Source organism: Staurois parvus, unplaced genomic scaffold, assembly GCF_062004578.1.
Source record: "Staurois parvus isolate SC_StPar_1 unplaced genomic scaffold, SC_StPar_1.0 ptg000283l, whole genome shotgun sequence".
Taxonomy (NCBI): Eukaryota; Metazoa; Chordata; class Amphibia; order Anura; family Ranidae; genus Staurois; species Staurois parvus.
The window spans coordinates 6,675,434-6,696,074 of record NW_028318079.1 but is presented as its reverse complement, the minus strand read 5'-3'; the positions used below and the strand labels follow the sequence as shown (position 1 = coordinate 6,696,074).

General features: G+C 42.6%; 1 pseudogene across 1 annotated transcript in view; it reads left to right on the top strand.

Annotated features, from left to right (window-relative positions):
- The first annotated feature begins 212 nt into the window (after positions 1–212).
- LOC149458578 (uncharacterized) overlaps positions 213–20,641 on the top strand; it is a 43,467-nt pseudogene continuing 23,038 nt past the window's right edge. The window contains exons 1-5 of the transcript XR_016313409.1: positions 213–243; positions 4,937–5,110; positions 6,795–6,968; positions 11,370–11,543; positions 16,057–16,230. The product of XR_016313409.1 is annotated as an uncharacterized LOC149458578 (transcript). The remainder of the gene's footprint in view (positions 244–4,936; positions 5,111–6,794; positions 6,969–11,369; positions 11,544–16,056; positions 16,231–20,641) is intronic.

Below are 20,641 nucleotides of genomic sequence, written 5' to 3'. Positions count from 1 at the left end.
AAGCCCTGGGGCGATTGTTCTTTCCTCGGTAAGGAGGGTTCTGAAGCCTCTAGGGCCGCTACCCTAGGAGACAGCCTGTGGATTTAGTTGCTGTTCTTTGAGGTCTCAGCAGTGACAGAGCTGGAAACCTGAAGTCATTTTCTGAGGAGCTGAATGTAGAAATTTACCACAAAGGAACTGGTCTGCAGACATATTGCCTTCCTTACTGGACCATGTCTGGAGGTGCAGCTATCCTGGGGACTTGTGAGTATTGACCATGAATTAATTCCTAATGACTGTGTGTTCTTTTGGGATATAAAGGCCAGAGGTAGCCTGGATTGAAACTGCTCTCAAAGGGTCTCAGAGTACTGGCCATTCCCCTGTCCTCAGCAGAATCCTGGAGTGTAAGCCTACATAAAAGTGTCTTCCTGTTACTGCGCACACATTTTGGAGTATCCCATGGCCTAACCCTCTCCTTTTTAATGTCAAGCAATAAATATAAAGAAAAAACATTCCCTAGACAGAGGTATTGGAGCTGGTGTGTACGGACTTGTGCTTGTGGGTATGGGCAGCCTCTGTACTACTTGGAAAGAACCAGCTATTACCAGCAGCTCCTATGAGGGGTAGCACTACAGTATCAATGCACACCAACTCAATGCTTTAGAACTTATTAATCACATATCCTAGAAGGCTGCAGGAGTAGGGGCACATAGTGGCCAGTGGGTGAAGTTGGTGCATGTCATCAGAGGCTGACTGACCAAACCCAGAAGAGAAAGCTGACTGAGGAGGGCCAAGATGGCAATGTGAGTCCAAGGCTGCTACACCTGATTAGCGGATCACTGCAGAACAATGCTGGATCCCCTTGGCAGGTGAGTATGCTGTATAACAGTTAAGTGGGAATAAAATAATCAGAGAAGTTAAATTTCTCTGTAAGAGGGAAAGAGCTGCCTCTAGGTAAACCTGCTTTTAGTTTGTGCATTGCTATACATGTCCCATTGCTGGCAACTCGGACCTTTGTAGGATACATATATTGTATGTAAAATATATACGTATATACAGTATATATATATATAAATAAATTATATGCATATATGTTTCTGAATGGACGTGAATAAACAGGTATCAGTCCTTTGTACACATTAAAAGGGAGAGCTTCAGGTCTAGTGGGAATAAAACTTGCTGTAGTAGTTTGTATACGGCAGGCAGGTTCAAGGCATTTCCCAGGTATGTTATTTAAAGTAATTTTGCATTTTAATGTTGCCCTTTATGCATTATTAAACTTGCTGCTCCCCAACAAACAGAATTTAACTTTTTCTTTTTTTTTTTGCTTTGATTCATGTTCCCATATTGCAGTGTCCAGTCAAGCCATTTGTTTAACACTCCTTTTCCTATTAGCCTAGAAAATGGCCAGTACTGTTTCTTAAGATTCAGCTCCCATTGACTTTGATGGGGTTGATTTGGCACCTGAACTTCAGTAAAGTTTGATGAACCTCCTACAAACCAAACCCAAGGACATGTGACTCAACACTATTCACAAATTACTGTTCATACGTTTTGTGATTGTATCTAGCTGCCCTGGATGCTGGCTGTCCTCTTCCTCATTTCCCTTTATCTTTTCCTAGCATAATTTTGTTTTTCAGTGAATTAGTTCTTCTTCTAATATGTCCAGAATAAGTCACCCTCAGTTTAGTCATTTTGGCTTCTAGTGAATGTTTGGGCCGGATTTGCTGAAGAGTCCTTTGTAAAGTTTATTGGTCCTGTTCTGCAAAAAAGCGAGACTTGTGCAGTGTCACCTTTAGCAACCTCCTATCCCTTAAGGCTAGCATGTCTAACAGTACTTGCATGGCCTTCAGAACCTGAGGTGTAATGCTATATTTGCAGGACCATGATGCTCCCCAGCAACCGTCAGAAGGATAGAGAGTTCACATACCATGTCAGATGGCTTCACAATGGTTCAAGGCAGGTATCGTATGCAGGAATAACCGAGTCTATTAACTGGCTGTATGCCAAGTGAGCAGTGGTCAGGCAGAGGTAGAATCCATTATCCAAACAAGGGTCTGGACAGGAGATAACCAATATAATATTCATTATCCAGGCTTTCAGGTCAGGTGGAAATCAGTATAATAGTCCATATCCTACTACGAGTAGTAGGTTTGTCTCTTTGCAGCTTTGCACATCTAGACAGTGAAATTTTAGTATATGGCCTGTAGCTGACCAACGCTAAGGCGAGGGCCAGCATGACTGGGGCTTGCAGAAAGAGGTGGAGATGTATGGTGGGGTGTTTAATTATGAATAAAAGAGGGTGGTTTACCTGATTGGAAGCTTAAGGAAAAGAGGGGTGGTCTCCAGGATGATGAGAGTAGGCTGGGCTTGTCAGGCTTCCGTTGGAGCTTGTGACAGCACTGGTGAGGTTTCTTGCACCCTCCCTCCCTGGATTTGTTAGTTTCTTTGTTTGTGTTGTACTTGGTTCTGTTCTTTGTGTTTGTCTTACCTTGTTTGTGTTTGTCGGGTTTTTGGGCTTTGAGTTTTTGCATTTTATGTTATGGCAGCCGGCAGGGATTGCTTGGTCTTTGAAGGCGGTGCTGGAGTAACATTTTGGAGGATTATGGGTTGGATCCATTGTAGGTATGGGTGTCACTTCCCAACAATAAGGTTATGTTGGTAATTTTGTATTTAGCGGGCTGTATCTGGGAATACATAGCTGTATCCTTGTCCCCGAGGCGGTGTAGAAGCGGCGGGGGGCCTTCTCACTGGGTGGCAGATACAGCCAAATTCTTTGCTGTGATTATCAGTGCCTTCGAAGTCCTTGGACCTGGTTAGTATCATTACTGTTCGGTTAATACATTCATTGTACTTGATGTATTGCTTATATATTAGTTGTATCTTAATTTCGTTATGTTAAATAAATGGGCTACTATGGCCATTTTGACATCATAAAAGTGGAGAGTTGTGTGGTTATTTCAGGTACTGGAATGCTGGGGGGGGGGGGGTTGTTTCCTTTATTTAGATGGGGGGACTAGGTCAGTGGTTAGATATTTTGCAGGTCCCTCAGTCATACCCATTCTTCTTTGCAAAATAGCTCAAACTCTGTCAGATTGGATGGAGAGCATCTATGAACAGCAATTGTTAAGTCTTGCCACAGATTCTCAATTGATTTAGGTCTGGACTTTGACTGCGCCATTCAGACACATGTATATGCTTTGATCTAAACCATTCCATTGTAGCTCTGGCTGTATGTTTAGGGTCGTTGTCCTGTTGGAACGTGAACCTCTGTCTCAAGTCTTTTGCAGATTCCAATAGGTTTTCTTCTAAGATTGCCCTGTATTTGGCTCCATCCATCTTCCCATCAACTCTGACCAGCTTCCCTGTCCCTGCTGAAGTAAAGCATCCTTACTGCTTAATGCTGCCACCACCATGTTTCATGGTCGGGATGGTGTGTTCAGGGTGATGTGCAGTGTTAGTATTCCACCACACACAGCATTTTGCTTTTAGGCCAAAAAGTAAAATTTTGGTCTCTTCTGACCAGAGCACCTTCTTCCACATGTTTGCTGTGCCCCTCCACATGGCTGCTCGCAAACTGCAAACAGGACGTCTTATGGCTTTCTTTCAACAATGGCTTTCTTCTTGCCACTCTTCCATAAAGGCCAGATTTGTTGAGTTCACAACTAATAGTTGTCCTGTGGACAGATTCTCCCTCCTGAGCTGTAGATCTCTGCAGATCTCTGCAGCTCCTCCAGAGTTACCATAGGCCTCTTCTCTTGGTAGGTTTGCAGTTGTGCCATACTCTTTCCATTTTCAGATGATGGATTGAACAATGCTCCATGAGATGTTCAAAGCTTGCTTTAAACTTCTCCACAACTTTATCCCTGGCCTGTCTGGTGTGTTCCTTGACCTCCATGGTGCTGTTTGATCACTAATGTTCTCTAACAAACCTCTGAGGGCTTCACAGAACAGCTGTATTTATACTGAGATTAAATTTCACACAGGTGGACTAATTAGGTGACTTCTGAAGGCACATTGTTCCACTAGATCACGGATGTCAAACAGGCGGCCCTCCAGCTGTTTCCAAACTACAAGTCCCATGAGGCATTGCAAGATTGACAGTTACAAGCATGACTCCCAAAGGCAGAGGCATGATGGGACTTGTAGTTTCGCAATATCTGGAGCGCCACCAGTTTGACACCCCTGCACTAGATTATAGTTAGGGGTATCAGAGTAAAGGGGGCTAAATAAAAATGCACTCCACACTTTTTAGATATTTATTTGTAAAACATTTTGAAAACTATTTATCATTTTCCTTTCTTTTCACAATTATGTGCCACTTTGTGTTGGTCTATTACATAAAATCCCAATAAAATACATTTCAGTTTTTGGTTGTAACATGACAAAATGTGAAAATTTCAAGTGGTATGAATACTTTTTCAAGTCACTGTATACTGTAAATGGTGAGCCCTATGTCCTCCTATTCAAGTATACCTTCAAGTGGTAATCAAACTGTACCAGTGATGGACTCTAAATATATGAAGAAAAATCATATATTTGCAAAATTTTATAACAAAAACTAAGCAAAAAATGATTTTTTTTCTAAATTTTCAGCGGTGATCAAATACCACCAAAAGAAAGCGCTATCTGTTTCAAAAAAAGATTAAAACTTCATGCGTACAGTGTTGCATGACTGAGTAATTGTCACTCAAAGTGTGATAGTGCTGAAAGCTGAAAATTGGCCTGGGCTAGAAGGGGGTGAAAGTGTCTGGACTTGAAGTGGTTAATATGTGATTCTTCACATTATTACTCTTTTTTCTCTTTCTTGATAAATGTTTGTATCCATTATTTGTATAGAGAAGGACTTCTGTATATTATTTTCTCTTGCTAGGTAACTCTGTTATTTCATAGAGATCTACAGTGCATTGAAAAAGTATTCATACCCCTTGAAATGTTCTTTTACTTTTTTCAACAGTGATCTATGCTGTAGGTGGAAATGCTAATGGTCAGCCCTGTGTCTTCCCATTTAACTATAAGTCCAAGTGGTATTCAGACTGTACCAGTGATGATGGCTCTGAAGGACGTCTCTGGTGCTCTATAACAGCGGATTATGATGAGGATAAGAAGTGGGGATACTGTACACCTAATTGTAAGTGTTGTGTTTGGTCTTGCTGATGATATGCTGTGAGTTTTCTAAAAGTAATGCATGAATTACTTCAGGTGTGACTTGCATAGACATTTGTCTTGCAAGCAGCAGAGGTCTTGCAAGTCGCACCTCAAGTCAGAATGACATCTGACTTTGAAGTCGTTTGACTTCACTGGAAGTTGCATGATTTCAAAGTAAAATTGTAAAACAGTGCAGCGCTATAAATACCCTATCCACATAACTTAATACAGGAAAATATAAACAACATGTGGTGCTGTGAGTCCTCCCAGTATATAGATCCTTCTTAATATGTGAAAAACACACACAACAATCTTCATGCAGGTGCTCCCAATTATAATGTGAATCCACAGTGAAAGGGGTGCCCCCTCACCTTCCTGCCCAGGCCCCACAGGACCACTGAGCCAGACAATTGCCTCTTTGTTATCCTCCCACAACACCTTGGGGGCCTCCTCAGCAGTAGTGGTGGTACTTCCTCCTCTGATGGGTAATATTTCCACTAGGTACCTCCAGATATTAGTGCGCACTCATTTCCATAAACATCCCACATAAGACAAAAAAGATCCACATAGTGTAAAACCGCATAGACCTTTTATTAAAAAGCCACACTACTAGTACTACTCACATTTGTGTGGTTAAACATGTACATTTGCACCACACCATGGGTGTACTGGCTTGTGTGGATCCTCACGAGAAGGTGGACCAAGATGGCACCGACGCCGGATATGACGTCACCGCACGGTCCGTTAGGCTCCTCTCACTGGCGTATCTACGCGTTACGTCACGGTTGGGGGGCGGTGTTTATAGCGCTGCACTGTTTTACAATTTTACTTTCCTACTGTGTTTGGTGCCAGGGTTGTGTCACCTTAGTGCTGGCAGCTTACTACTACTATATTTTATATATTTAATAGCGCAGGAGTAACATCTATATGCATAATTTCAAAGTCGGATCGGTGTGACTGGGGTGTTAAAGCAGAAATAAATACTTATTCTTCAAAAGGACCGATGCCAGTGAGGTCCCTTGCCAACACCAGCATCTTCTCTCCAGCTTCTTGCCTGTCTTCAGGCATCTTGATTGGCCAGTGCAGGATGACGTCACTCCTGCACCATGCATGGGAGTCATTCATCCCGGCACACTGTGCAAAAAATTTAAATAGAGCTGTACTTATGCAGCTCTAAGTACATTCATCAGGGGATATTATTTTATATGTTTAGTTCTGCTTTAAGGGTTCTGGCCTAAGGCCCTCTGAGGTTGGTAAGTTGGACACCTATCCTTTAGGAGATTAAACTTTCTTAACCAATATTGCGAATTTTGCAATTTTAGGTGCTCACAGTCTATGTTAATTTATGTTGGTTCATTAAATATTTTGTTTAATAAATATGCTGTTTTAACCCAAAAAAAGCTGTGGCTTTGCCCTTCCAATACACATGTTCTTGTGTATTACTTGGGAATTCTTTACATTTTATAAATAATTGGGTTACGGTCAACTAAGCCCATAGTCCTTCGCAGTCATGATTCTTCTATGCTGAAAAAAGTCTAATAGCTACTATGGGATTTCTCACAGTATCACTCTTCCTTGATACATTTTTATTTGTATTATGTTTATAGAGAATGATTTCTGTATAATATTTTCCTTTGGGAGGTAACTGTATTACTTTTTATTTACAGTGATCAATACTAAAGATGGAAATGCTAATGGTGAACTCTGTGTCTTCCCATTTAACTATAACTCCAATTGGTATTCAGACTGTACCAGTGATGGAACCTCTGATGGGCGTCTCTGGTGCGCTACAACAGCAGACTATGCTAAGGATGGCAAGTGGGGATATTGTATACATAATTGTAAGTGTTGTGTTTGGTCTCGCTGATGATATACTGTGGGTTGAGCCAGGGGCGGACTGATAACTCATGGGGCCCCCCAGGCAATAGGGGATCATGGGGCTCCTGTGTCCTTGCCCAAACTCAAAAAAGCCTATGAAAAAGGTACCAGGGGCATCTCATGGGGCCCCCTACTGACCCCGTGCCTTCGGGCAGTGCCCGTGTTTCCAAATGGTCAGTCCGCCCCTGGGTTGAGCAAAGTTCCATATTTATCTTTACATTGTAGGTCTTATGCATGAAGGAGCCACTTGATGTGCCAGGTCTTCTGTTCTTGTGCCCACGATTCTGCTCTGTACTCTCTAACACACCTGGTTGGGCTGAGGATATAGATGTAGACACCTGTGTGTATAATTACCCCAAACACAGCAACACATATGCACCAGAAAATTACACAGTCATGTATATTGCAAATGGTGTTAAGAGGTTATACTGGGGTATATTTGGAATGAAAGGTACTAAAATGGGTTTACCATCAAACATTAGCAAACAGTAATATTGTAGCGATTAACTGATATTGCAAGTTGCAAACAATGAACAGTTATTCTTTCATTTCTTTCCTTAACCTTCATGGGATGGCTTAGGTAAGGGGATGGAGAGGACCTATAGGTGGTTACTGTATCAACGGTCAGTAGTCCCCATGTGCTACACCTACTGCTGGTCAGCTCATTGGGGCCCAAAACATTGTACTGGAGAGCTCTAGGTAGTGTCCCTTTAAGAGTTGGTGCATCCAAAAGTCAAGTGTTCTTAGCCAATAAGTCTGCCCATCTGTAAGGTTTCAGTGTATGGTTGGCCAGAGGCCGCTTACCAGTCCTGTATAGGCAGATGCTTTCTGTTCCAGCACCAGGTACAAAGGGTTTCCCTCTTTCTCTCTGGTGGTATCCTCAGCATGTTGCTCTTTACAGGCTCCCCACAGTGCAGAAATAGATCCAAGCCTCAAGGATAGTATCTGCTCTGGTTCCCCTGCTTTCAGATAAGGATGTTCCACTCACTGCTCTCAGTGCACACAGGTGGATTATGGTCCATATAAGCACTGGTTTCCCTGCAGAAATAGAGCATTCTTCTTCCTTCAACCTGGGAAAATCACTCCTGTCCTTCCTCTTTAATGTCTCTCTCTTGTAATTGCAGTTTTCCAGCCAGCCTGTGGTAATCTCAGTCTCTACACTTCCCAAAAAACCCTCCATGGTTTTCCCGAGTATCTCTTGTAATCCATGTTCACCCTCTAGTGCAGGGGTCTCCAAACTTTTTAAACAATGGGCCAGTTGACTGTCCTTAAGGCTTTAGGGGGCCAACCTGTGGCCAGTGTGAGTAGAAAATGTCCCGGCATCAGTGGGAGTAAACACTGCTCCACCATTGGTTTTAACAGGAGGAATAGTGCCCTGTTCTTGGCTTTAGCTGGAGGAATAGTGAACCATGGTTGGTATCAATTGGAGGCATAGTGCCCCATTGATGGTGTCAGTAGGAGAAATAGTGCCCCATCATTGGTCTTAGCAGGAAGAATAGTGCCCCATTAATGGTATCAGTGGGAAGAAGAGTGTCCCATTAATGGTGAAAGTCGGATGAATGGTGCTTCATCATTGGTGTCAGTTGGAACAATAGTATCCCAAGGGCCGGATAGAGGCAAGCAAAGGGCCACATCTGGCCCCCGAGCCACAGTTTGGAGACCATTGCTCTAGTGGATGGAGGCAGAAATAACACTGGCTGTATCTGTGTAGAAGTCTTTTGTACATACATAGAGCAGTAACAGCCAGTGTGAAACTGCGTCTGCCCCTTTCCTGCCAGTTAAAGTGGAGCTCCACCCAAAAGGGGAAGTTCCACTTTAAGGACTGCTCCCCCGCTCCGCATTAAGGATTGGCACCTTTGGGGAGTGGGTACCCAAATTTCACAGGTACCCGCTCCCACTTCCAGTCCGATCGCCTAGGAGATCGGAAACGGAAGGTGTCCTCCCTCCCTCTCTCCCTGTAGTCTTTTGGGACACGTGACAGGTCCCAGATGAATACAGGACCATTCATGAAGCGCAGTGCTACTCGCGCATGCGCAGTGGGTACCTGGCTGGGAAGCCACAAGCTATCACAGCCGGGTGACCACACTGAAGATGCTGGCCTCCTGGAATACAGGATGGCCAGTGAAATGAGCTGTGGGGGACACACCGTGGGACCGAGGGACAGGTAAGTGGCTGTTTTTTCAAAGTCAGCAGCTACAGTTTTTTTTGATAGGTCGAGTGGAACTCTGCTTTAAATATCAGGCTACAACAGAACAGTTTTGTTGTATATGCTCTATATTTTCTGTTGTTCTGTTTAAAGGACAGGTATATGATTGCAACCATTAGCTCCTATAAATATCCCTGAACATAAAAATGTCTGTAAATATAGCTTTGCATATTTTATTTCTCCCTTGAAAGATTAAATGGTGTTCCCATTTTTTCTGTTACCTCACATTTTCCTATATCGCCTGATTAAAGGATAATCCTATCAATAGGGAAGAATCCCAGAAACCCTGTAGATGACCATGCTTCTAGGCATGGTTAGCAAATGCAGCCAGTAGAGGAATAGTTATGCCAGGAAAATTCACACAACCCCAGAAGTACAAGCTGTCTGTCCTGTCCCCTCCTTCCCAAAGGATACCATTTTGTTTAACCACTTCAAGACCAGACTTTTTATCTTCTTTCTGTCCAGGCCTTTTTCAGCTCTGTCACCCTTTGAATGGCAATTACTCAGTCAATTACAAGTACACATTGTAGAGGGACATGCTTTGTTCATATTTCATATCTGAGGTCTACAACCACTTTAAAATTTGCAGATGATACCACGATAGTTGGTATAATAAGTGATGGCGACGAGGCTGCATATTGACAGGATATAGAAAACTAGTGGATTGGTCACAATAATTTACAGCTAAATGTGGATACGACAAAGGAAACAACTGTAGAGAGACGAGAAGTGAGCCAGTTGTGATTCATGGGAAGGTCGAGAGGGTATGGGAGTTTCATTTTTTGGGAACAATAATTAGGGAGGATCTGCCAGGGACAGGACAGATATCCCATCTGGTGGGCAAAGCTCATCAGAGATTGTACTTCTTGAGGAAGCTGTGGGGGCCAGGCTTTTCAGAGTGGGTCCTCTTCAGCTTCTATAAGACAGCTATTGAGAGAGTGCTGGTTTATCACATCTCTCTGTGGGAAGGGATGTGCATGGTCAGCGACAGAAATGCATTACAGAGGGTTGTAAAAACAGCACAGAAGGTTATTAAAGGGACATATTGATCGAGTATTGAAGGACTGGAGGAGGGGAGGTGCCTTCGGAGAGCTATTAGTATCCCAAAGGATAACTCCCATTCTGCCAATGCCTTGTCCACAGTGTGAAAACCCCCGTACCAAATTACTATATAAGCTGCCAACCCGTAGTGACCAATACCAATCACCAACTAAGTGTATTCTCAATTATATGGACATGTTGTACTTTTATGGAAATTTTGTTCTCTTTTATGGACATCTTGCTCTTTTTTCAATCTCTGCTTTCTATAGCATATATCATTTTGATTCACCTTTATATGTTGGCATATTTGCACAGAACTATATGAGTTGTGCATAATAGTTGCATATATTTATATTGTAATTTGAGTGCTTTGTAATATCGCCCCCCCATTGGTAATAGCGCCCCCCCCCATTGAGAATACACTAGTCCACAGTGTTGCTTTCTGGCAGGTGATTTAGGAGTATTTCCTCTCATCCCACCAGCCTACAAAACAGATTCTTTCCACGATCCATACAGTTTTTGAATGCTAGAGGTTTTTTAAGAGTTAAATTAAATGTGCAATGAGATGTATACGTTGCTTTTTATGAAGAAAGCTTTTTATGTGAGGTATGTGATCTTTTATTGAGAGAGGGATGCATTGGCATTTCATTTTATGATTTTTATTGTAAGATGCTAATAAATTTTTCTGATTCTGATTCTGAAAATCAGTACCTCTTCTGCAGCCTTGCATGTAAACTGTCTTTTTGTCAAGTCCACTAGTGAAGCAATGTAAATAGTAAACTGACAATCAGGTCCCTGATGTTACTGCCAGGTGTGCAGACTGGGTTACACTAATAAAGCTTTGGTTTTTCACTTCCAATGCAAACTGTCTTGTGTATTACTTGGGCCGGGTTCACATTTCTATATGTATTTGGGTTGCGGTCAACTAAACCTATAGTTCTCAGTAGTCATGTTTGTCCTACACTATAAAAGGTCTGATGGTTAATATGGGATTCCTCACATTATTACTCTTTTTACTCTCTCTGATAAATTGTTGTACCCATTATGTTTATAGAAATGGACTTCTGTATATTTTTTTCCCTTGCTAGGTAACTCTCTTATATTTTTTTTCCCACAGCGATCTATGCTATAGGTGGAAATGCTAATGGTGTTCCCTGTGTCTTCCCATTTAAGTATAAGTCCAAGTAGTATTCTGACTGTACCAGTGATGACGGCTCTGAAGGACGTCTCTGGTGCGCTACAACATCGGATTATGATAAGGATGAGAAGTGGGGATACTGTACACGTAATTGTAAGTATTGTGTTTGGTCTTGCTGATCATACACTGTGGGTTTAGCGAAGTTCCATACTTATCTCATTAACAGAACAGTGGTGATGTATAGGTCCCAGAAGCGAATGCACATTATCAGTTGTTTCAGTTAAAGCATAGTTATATGTTACCTTATAAATATTATCCATGGTTCTGTTTAGGGGATAGGTACATATAGTACTTGCCACCATTAGATCCTATAATTTCCTATTTTGTTTCTACGTTGTCCAGCTTTCACATCCTTAGAGAGTGACAAATATACCATAACCCCAACAATTCAGATATTTGTACTTATAGACACATCAGTACTGTGGAAGATCTTTTCATCCTTGCTGTTGGCAGTGTGTGTGGTTTTCTTGGCTGATGGATCCTTTTTGTTAACAACTGACCCAAGAAAGCAGAAACTGTCTACTATTCCACCAGTCTCAACATCTCTAAAGTCATCTGTCTTCCTTGTTGTCATACACTTAGTTTTCATAATATTTTTTCTTTACAAAGTTTTCTTTACATTTTCAGCGTATGTGTGTCATTAGTGTATCCAAGATTGTTAAAGATTTCTTCCTTCATTACCCACACAGAAAATAACAGGATAGTTGAAAACTAAGTATTGTAAAGGAAATTTTGCTTATTTGTTTTCCATTGGCTGTCATGATAAATCTAATGGATAGTCTTAGTTTAAAAGAATGCAGAGGGACTTTTCTATACATCTGCAAATACATCCACTATTCTGTAATATAGTTTATCTGCAAGAGCTCTAAACCCTTAGCCAGCTTTAATTTATATTGAATGCAATGACTGACTACCTATGTGCAATTATTGCACATAATGTTGGCATTTAAAGTTATACAAGCCAAAAGCCAGTTAATATCACATTACTCTTGAAAAACAATCATCACTAATGTAATTTGAAAAGTAATTTTCAATATATTTAAATCTACAGATCTCATTAAAGTGGTATTAAACCCTCCAAATAAATAAATAAATAAATGTAGTCACTTCATGTCTATAACACATTCGGTAACTCACACAATGGTGGAATGCTCACTTCCAATTTGCAGTATGACGTCCAGAGGAACCGGTGACATCGTGCCACAAACTGGAAGTGAATATTCCACCAAGATAGGCACAGGCTGATGGTGGCTACTGCAGCTATTAGCTTGTGATTAATCTTTCACTCTTTGGATGTATGTAGTACGTACAAAGAGCTAAAGTGGTTAAAGGGATCCAGCCAAAAGCCCTCCGAGCGTTGGTTAGTGAAGACAGATTTCCAGCCAATGTGATAAGTATAATTGTTTTGGGTACTCACAGACTGTATCAAATTATGTTGGTTTATTAAAGATGTTTGCTAAAAAAAATGCTGTTTTATTCCAAAAAAAGCTGTGGTTTTGCCCTTCCATTGCAAATTGTCTTGTATATTAACTGAGGTGGACTCAAAATGTTATGTAATTGAGTTACGGACAGCTAGGCCCATAGTTCTCAGCAGTCATGGTTCTTCTACACTCAAAAAAGGTCTGATGGTTAATATGGGATTCCTCACATTATTATTATTATACAGTATTTATAAAGCACCAACAGTTCACTCAGCGCTGTACATTACAATGGGGGACAGAACATGTGACAGTACATAACAATACAATGCAAAACATGAGGGGTTCGAGGGCCCTGCTCTTTCAAGCTTACAATCTAGGAGGGAGGGGATGGTGGCACAGGAGGAGATAGCTGTGGGGGATGGAGTGGTAGGAAGAGTGAAGGAGTTCGGAAATTAGCAGGGGGTGGGGTAGGCTTCTCTGAAGAGGTGGGTTTTCAGGGTGGGCCTAAAGAAGAGGAGAGTAGTTGATAGTATGATGGGTTGGTTCAGGGAGTTCCAGAGGATGGGTGACACCCTGGAGAAATCCTGGAGGCGGGCATGGGAGTAGGAGACCAGGGAACTAGAGAGAAGGGGGTCTTGTAAGGAGCGGAGTGTGCGTTTTGGGTGGTACTTGGATATTAGGTCGGTGATGTAATTTGGGGCAGTATGGTGGACAGCTTTGTACATCAGTGTTAGGATTTTTAATTTGATCCGTTGTGCAAACGGAAGCCAGTGGAGGGAGGTGGCGTAAACGGAGCGGTTGGTAAGGTGAATGAGTCTGGCTGCCGTATTCAGGATCGACTGAAGCGGGGATAGCCTGTGGCGAGGCAGGCCAGTGAGGAGGGTGTTGCAGTAGTCGAGTCGTGATATGATGAGGGGGTGGATGAGCTGTTTAGTGGTTTCTGGGGTTAGGAACGTACGGATTTTGGTGATGTTGCGGAGGTGGAGTCTGCATGAGTTTGTTAATGATCGGACTTGGGGCTGGAAAGATAGGTTAGAGTCCAGAATGACACCAAGTACTCTGGCCTGCGGGGCGGGCCTGATAGTGTCATTGTTGGACGTGATGGAGGTTTGTGATTCGGGCGGAGACTGAGGGGGTGAGGTGGGGGGTTGAGAGATAGATTTGTGTGTTGTCAGCATAGAGGTGATAGTTGAAGCCGTGAGTGTATGAGTTGGACTCGGGAGGAGGTGTAGATGGAGAAGAGAAGTGGCCTGAGGACGGAGCCTTGAGGGACCCCAACAGAGAAGGGGAGTGAGGGGGAGGTGGTAGCATTATAAGTAACGCTGAAAGAGCATTGTGACAGGTAGGATGAGAGCCAGGAGAGAGCAAAGTCTCGGAGGCCGAGGGAGTGTAGTTTTTTGAGGAGGAAGGGGTGGTCGACTGTGTTGTAGGCTGCGGAGAGGTCAAGGAGTAGGAGCACTGAGTAGTGCCCATTAGCCTTGGCGGTTAGAAGGTCATTGGAGAGTTTGAGTAAGGCGGTTTTGGTGGAATGTAGGGGACGGAAGCCAGACTGTAGGGGATCGAGGAGGTTGTTGTCGTTGATGTGAGAGCTTAGGCGAGTGTAGACTAAGCACTCGAGGAGTTTGGATGTGAATAGGAGCAGGGAGATGGGTCTGAGGTTGTTCAGGTCATTGGGGTCCAGGGAGGGCTTTTTAAGTATGGGGGTGATGTGTGCATGCTTCAGAGGGGAGGGGAATGTGCAGGAAGAGAGGGAGAGATTAAAGATGTGGATGAGGGAGCGTAGGATGGAGGGGGAGGGAGGTCGTAGGAGTTGTGAGGGGACAGGGTCGAGGGGGCAGGTGGTGAGGCGGGCATCAGAGAAGACCATGGAGACCTCCTTAGTGGTAGTAAGGTCAAAGGTGTGTAGTGTTGAGGGGGCTTCAGTGTGAGGAATGTTGGGTGGGGTGGAGGTCAGAGCAGTGGTGAGGCCGAGGGAGAGGAGTGATGAGGGGGTAGCTGTGTGAGTGGGAACGGGGTTGGAGGGAGTCTGAGCAGCGACGAAGTCTCTGCGGATTGTGTCGAGGGAGAGAGGTGATGAGGGGGTAGTTGTGTGAGAGGGGCGGGTCTGGAGGGAGTGTGAGCTGATGTCCTTGCGAATTGTGTCAATCTTGTTTTTGAAGTGATTGGCAATCTCAAGGGCGGTGAGTGAGGTGCTGGGTGGAGGTGGGGGCGGAGAGAGTAGAGACTTAAAGGTGGAGAAGAGTCGGCGAGGATTGGAGGAGAGGGTCTTGATGAGGGTCAGGAAGTAGGCTTGTTTGGCGGCGTGGAGGGAGGAGGTGTAAGTGTGGAAGGCAGATTTATAGCGGGTGAAGGCTGGTTGGGATCTGGTTTTGCACCATAGTTGCTCCAGGGCATGACTGTGTCATTTGAGAGTATTGGTGTGATCAGTCTGCCAGGGCTGGAGCGGTTGAGGTCTGATGTTTCGTGTGGTTAAAGGCACTAGTGAGTCAAGGGCTGTTGACAGCGCGTTGTTATAGGCAGTCATAGCCAAGTCGGGGCAGGACAGGGGGAGGATGCTGTCATAGAGTTGATCAGCTGCAGAGTGGAGGGGGGCAGGGTTCAGGTTGCGGAGGTTACGGCTGGTAGTAGTATGACATTTGGAGGGGTAGGCATTAGAGGATGAGGAGATAGAGAAGGTAATCAGGTTGTGGTCAGAGAGAGGGAAGGGGGTGTTTGTGAGGTTGTGGGGAGCGCAGCGGTTGGAGAAGATAAAGTCCAGGATATTTCCGTCGGAATGAGTGGTGGATTGTATGCACTGTGCAAGTGCAAAGGAGGAGGTTAAGTGGAGCAGTTGGGATGTGGCCGGGTTGTCAATGTTGACAGGGATGTTGAAGTCCCCAAGGATGATGGTGGGTAGCTCGGAGGAGAGAAAAAAGGGTAACCAGGAGGAAAAGTCATCAAGGAAGCGGGATACGTGTCCAGGAGGTCGGTAGATTACGGCAATTTTCAGGGGGGTTGGGGAGAATAGTCGGATGCAGTGGGCTTCGAAGGAGGAGAAGCATAGGGAGGGGGGGTTAGGGAGGGCTCGGAAGGTGCTCTGTGGTGCCGTTATTATTATTCCTACACTTCCTTGATCATTTTTTGTATCTAATTATATTGATAGAGAAGGACTTTGCTAGGTAACTCTGTTATACTTTTTTCCACAGTGATCTATGCTGTTGATGAAAACACTAAAGGTCAGCCCTGTGTCTTCCCATTTAAGTATAAGTCCAAGTGGTATTTGGACTGTACCAGTGATGGAACCTCAGATGGGCGTCTTTGGTGCGCTACAACAGCCGATTATGATAAGGATCAGAAGTGGGGATCTTGTTCATGTAATTGTAAGTGTTGTGTTTTGTCTTGCTGGTAATATGCTGTGAGTTTAGCAAAACTCCATGTTCATCTTTCATAAGCAGAACAGTTGTGATGTATAGGTCCCAGAAGAGTACACATATTATCTGTTGTTCCAGTTAAAGAATAGTTATATGTTTGCCAACATTAGACCAAAATAAAGAAACAAAATAATAGGGAATTTTATAGATAATTACTAGGAAAATATAGATTAGACATTCTTCTCAAAGTTATATATAAAATCATTAATAATGCATTATTACAGATGTTTAAAAGTCTGTTTTTGATATAATAAAATCATTGGAGATGCAAATTCTGACCAAACACATACTAATTAAGATGCTAGTCTATGCATTTTGTGGATATTCACAAAAAAAAGTAAATCCATCTGAAACGGACCGCAGGCACCCACGACTGGGTTTTCTCCGTCAAGAAGCTGCTTCTCAGGCTCTGAAACATGAGACCAGTGACTCTGGCTATTGTTACCCCAAGATCCAGGCGACACTCGATTTGAAGTAAGCCAGAAGGTAGACTACTTTATTTGAACATGAATACAATATATATACACTCAGGGGACAGTCCCCCCTCCCTGCATAATGACACAGGGTGGGGCAATCTACATTTAGTAACAAGAGACACACAGGTATTCAAACTTCACACCAGCAGACAGTCCCGTCAGGAGGGAGGGCTGCTGGAGACACTCCCCCCCCCACTAAACTAATACACATAAACACATACATCCCATAATATTTTGCTCCCAAGCCAGACACACAATAGAACAATGGGATGCAACCACATAACAGCAAACAATCAACAACCCCCACGCCACCTATCTCCTAAACATGTCTACATAGTCTGAGACAAAGTCCACACAATATTAGGACAGATCACCCTGTACCCCTAACAGGCACAGGGTGACTTACACATAAGAGGGATATGGGGAGCTAAGACAGGGATCTCCCCACTTCTCCAAAGTGAGCTGGGTTCCATGGGCCCCCCACTTAAAGTGACTCCCGTCACACCATCTACAAGAAGGACAAAACTATAAAATTACATGTCAATAAACAAAGTAATCAATATAGTCAACAAACAACAAAATAAAAATCGAATGATACATCCATAAATGAGCATCAAGAGAAGATATACATAACTTTCCACCATAACGGAAAAAAAAACACTTTTATAACATTTATGTATAATAACATAAGCATACATTACATAAAGTATGTAGCCCCGCCTCTTCCCTCTGCTCTGCTCTGCACTGGTCTCTTCTGCTCTCTGCCTCTCCACCACCTTCCCTCTATCTTTCTCTTTTATTTTTTTTTATCCCCTCGTCCTCCGGGCCATGGATGGCTAATGGGAACAATAAAAAATTTAAAGGAGATTGCTCCCCTTGTTCTCCATCACGAGTTCTCCACATCCGTAAGATTCCAAATGAGGTCACAGAGTCTGAAATCATCTCATTAGGTCTGCCATTTGGAAAAGTAACTAATCTTTTGATGCTGAAAGGAAAAAGCCAGGGGAGTGCTTTAAACCCGCAGACCCACCATCCCAGGATGGGCTACCACCCCTTAAGGATATCTGAGGCGATGCATGACCACCCCCATAAGGAATAAGGGATACCCTGATACCTGAATTACGGTGCCCACATTTGATGACCCACTCCTTGGAGGGAAGACCATTCATCTCCAGGACTCATCAGATGACACCAGGATTTATACATAAAAGGCGCAATTAATATGCGCATTACCTACACCACTGTCTGCACCTTTTTTCTGACGGATCAGGATTCACCACAGTCACTTGATTGGAACTCTATATGTTTATTTTATCATCTGTATATATATTGAGATATATGTGAGGAGACACATCATCTTCTCGAACTCTATAATTATAATCTTCTCCTTAGCGCTGCACTATTTGATTTTATACATTACATAAAACCCATACACTGTGTGGGTGAACCATCTATGCCATCCTAGGCTGTGGGGAAGCATCAGGGGACCAGGAGGGTGAGAACGAATCCCCTGCCCCCTCCCCCCTATAAGTAGTTTATATTTTTTCTAAAAATATAGGTCATAGAACAAGATGGAGCAGCACTTTTCCAGTACATATACAAGGCTCAAAGTGTTAACATGCCCAATAAAAGTCTTCAGTGAACCAATAATATTATTATCTATTCTAATAAATCTCAAACGCAATTAACAATAAAAAGTGCGTATGTAACAAAATGAGTTAGGTGCTCCAAACAGTTCCATCACACAAATATTGCAATTAGTCCATAAAGGGACTGGTGCCAACACACAACTGTCGCAAAATAGTCCTTAAAGTGACTGGTGCTGAGTGTGTCCTCCAAGGTAACCTTCAGTATTTTCTTGTTCAATCTTTTTATTGTAAAATAGGAAAAATATAGAATATCCATATAGTATATTGCATATAGTATACATCTGCAATAGGTTAGCCACATATTAGTTACATAATAAAGCAGGCTAGCAGAACATTTTAAGTGACACAGAACTAATGAAAAGTCAGTAGCCTGGTACATTCGCAGGTAACCTTCAGTATTTTATATCTTGTCTTGTTATATTTTATGGTATAGCTCAGTGGTCACTAAATGGTGGACCGCGGTCTTGAACCGGACCGAGAAACAGTCCTGTCCGGACCGCAGCCATGCCACGGCTGGGTATCCTCTTCTGGGCCTCTCACTCAGCCACCAATGTCATCCTCACAGTGGGTGGGGTGTGAGGAGCTACAGATCAGGACTGAGGGACGTGAGCTGGTGATTACCCAGCTTGCTATGGAGGCACTCAGCGGGAAAGGGGGGGGGACCAGGAGAACAGGTGGGAGAGCTGAGAAGAGGAGGATCGAGGCTGCTCTGCGCAAATCCATTACACAGGGCATGTGAGTATAACATGTTTGTTATTTTAATTTAAAGTGTTACTAAACCCACAACAGTAAAATCAGTCTGTATATGCAGTAAAGCATGCTTGTTATACTAACTGTGGAACCTAAGGGGTTAATCATCTGCATTGTGTAAAAAGGCTTTTTGATCCTGACTTCTCTGATCCTTCCCTTCTTCCAGTGCCCCCCTTTTATCTCCTGATAAGACATATCATGTGGAGTCACTCTGCACATGCTCAGTTTAGTGTGTATTGCTAGAGAGGTTTTTTTTCTTTTCTTGGGAGAGTGCATGTGATCGGTACAGGGCCAATCAGCGCTGTCCAGACAGAGGTCAGGGGTTCTGCATCCTCCTACAGCAGAATGAAAACTCCTCCTACAAGATTAACCAGTGCTCGCTGGACACTGATAGAAGTCACAAGACTGCTTTAACTGCTGATGAGAAAAGGTATTTAGCAGTTTATATTTTGTAAAATAATTGCATTTGTACTGTGGGAGACCAGATAGAGTGGATGCAGGGTCCAGGGAGACCTGATATAGTGAATGCAGGGTCCGGGGAGAGCGGATATAGTGAATGCAGGGTCCGGGGAGACCAGATATAGTGAATGCGGGGTCCGGGGAGAGCAGATATAGTGAATGCAGGGACCAGGGAGACCAGATATAGTGAATGCAGGGTCCGGGGAGAGCAGATATAGTGGATGCAAGGACCGGGGAGACCAGATAGAGTGAATGCAGGGTCCGGGGGGACCAGATATAGTGGATGCAGGGTATTGAATCTACATTCTAATTTGAATGTATTCTATTCAAAATTTGCATTTCAGAAGACATTTATATTCTATTCTAATTTTTGTTTTCTATTTCAATCTATTCTCTATTCTTTAATTTTCTATTTTTTTTCTATTCTATTCAAATTTGAATTTATTCTATGCAAAATTTGCATTTTGGAAGACAGCTATATTATTTAAATATTATCATAACCTATTCTATTTTTTTTTTTCTTTTCTATTATTTTCTATTCTATTCTATTCAAATTATTCTATTTGAAATTTGATTTTCGGAAGATGGTTATATACTTTCTATTTTTATTCTATTCTACAGTTATAGTATTTAAATTGTATCATAATTGTTTTTGTTCTATTGTTTTTTCCTATTCTATTTTCTATTCAAATTTATTTTCTTTGAAATTCAATTTCAGAAGATGGTTATATACTTTCTATTTTTATACTATTCTATTGTTTTTTTTATTCTGTTCTATTCTTTTCTATTGTATTCTCTTCTATTTTTTTGAGTCTATTTTGTTCTATTCTTGTTTTTGAATTTGATTTCAAATTCATTTTCAAATTTGATTCAAATTCAATACGAATTCGAATTTTGTTATTTCAGATTCATTTAAATTTGTTACTATTGTAATTTGGAAATTCAGATACATACGAATGTCCGAATAATGAAAAATTCTGCTAAATTTTGATTTGGAATAAAACGAACTGCACATGTCTGTTACTC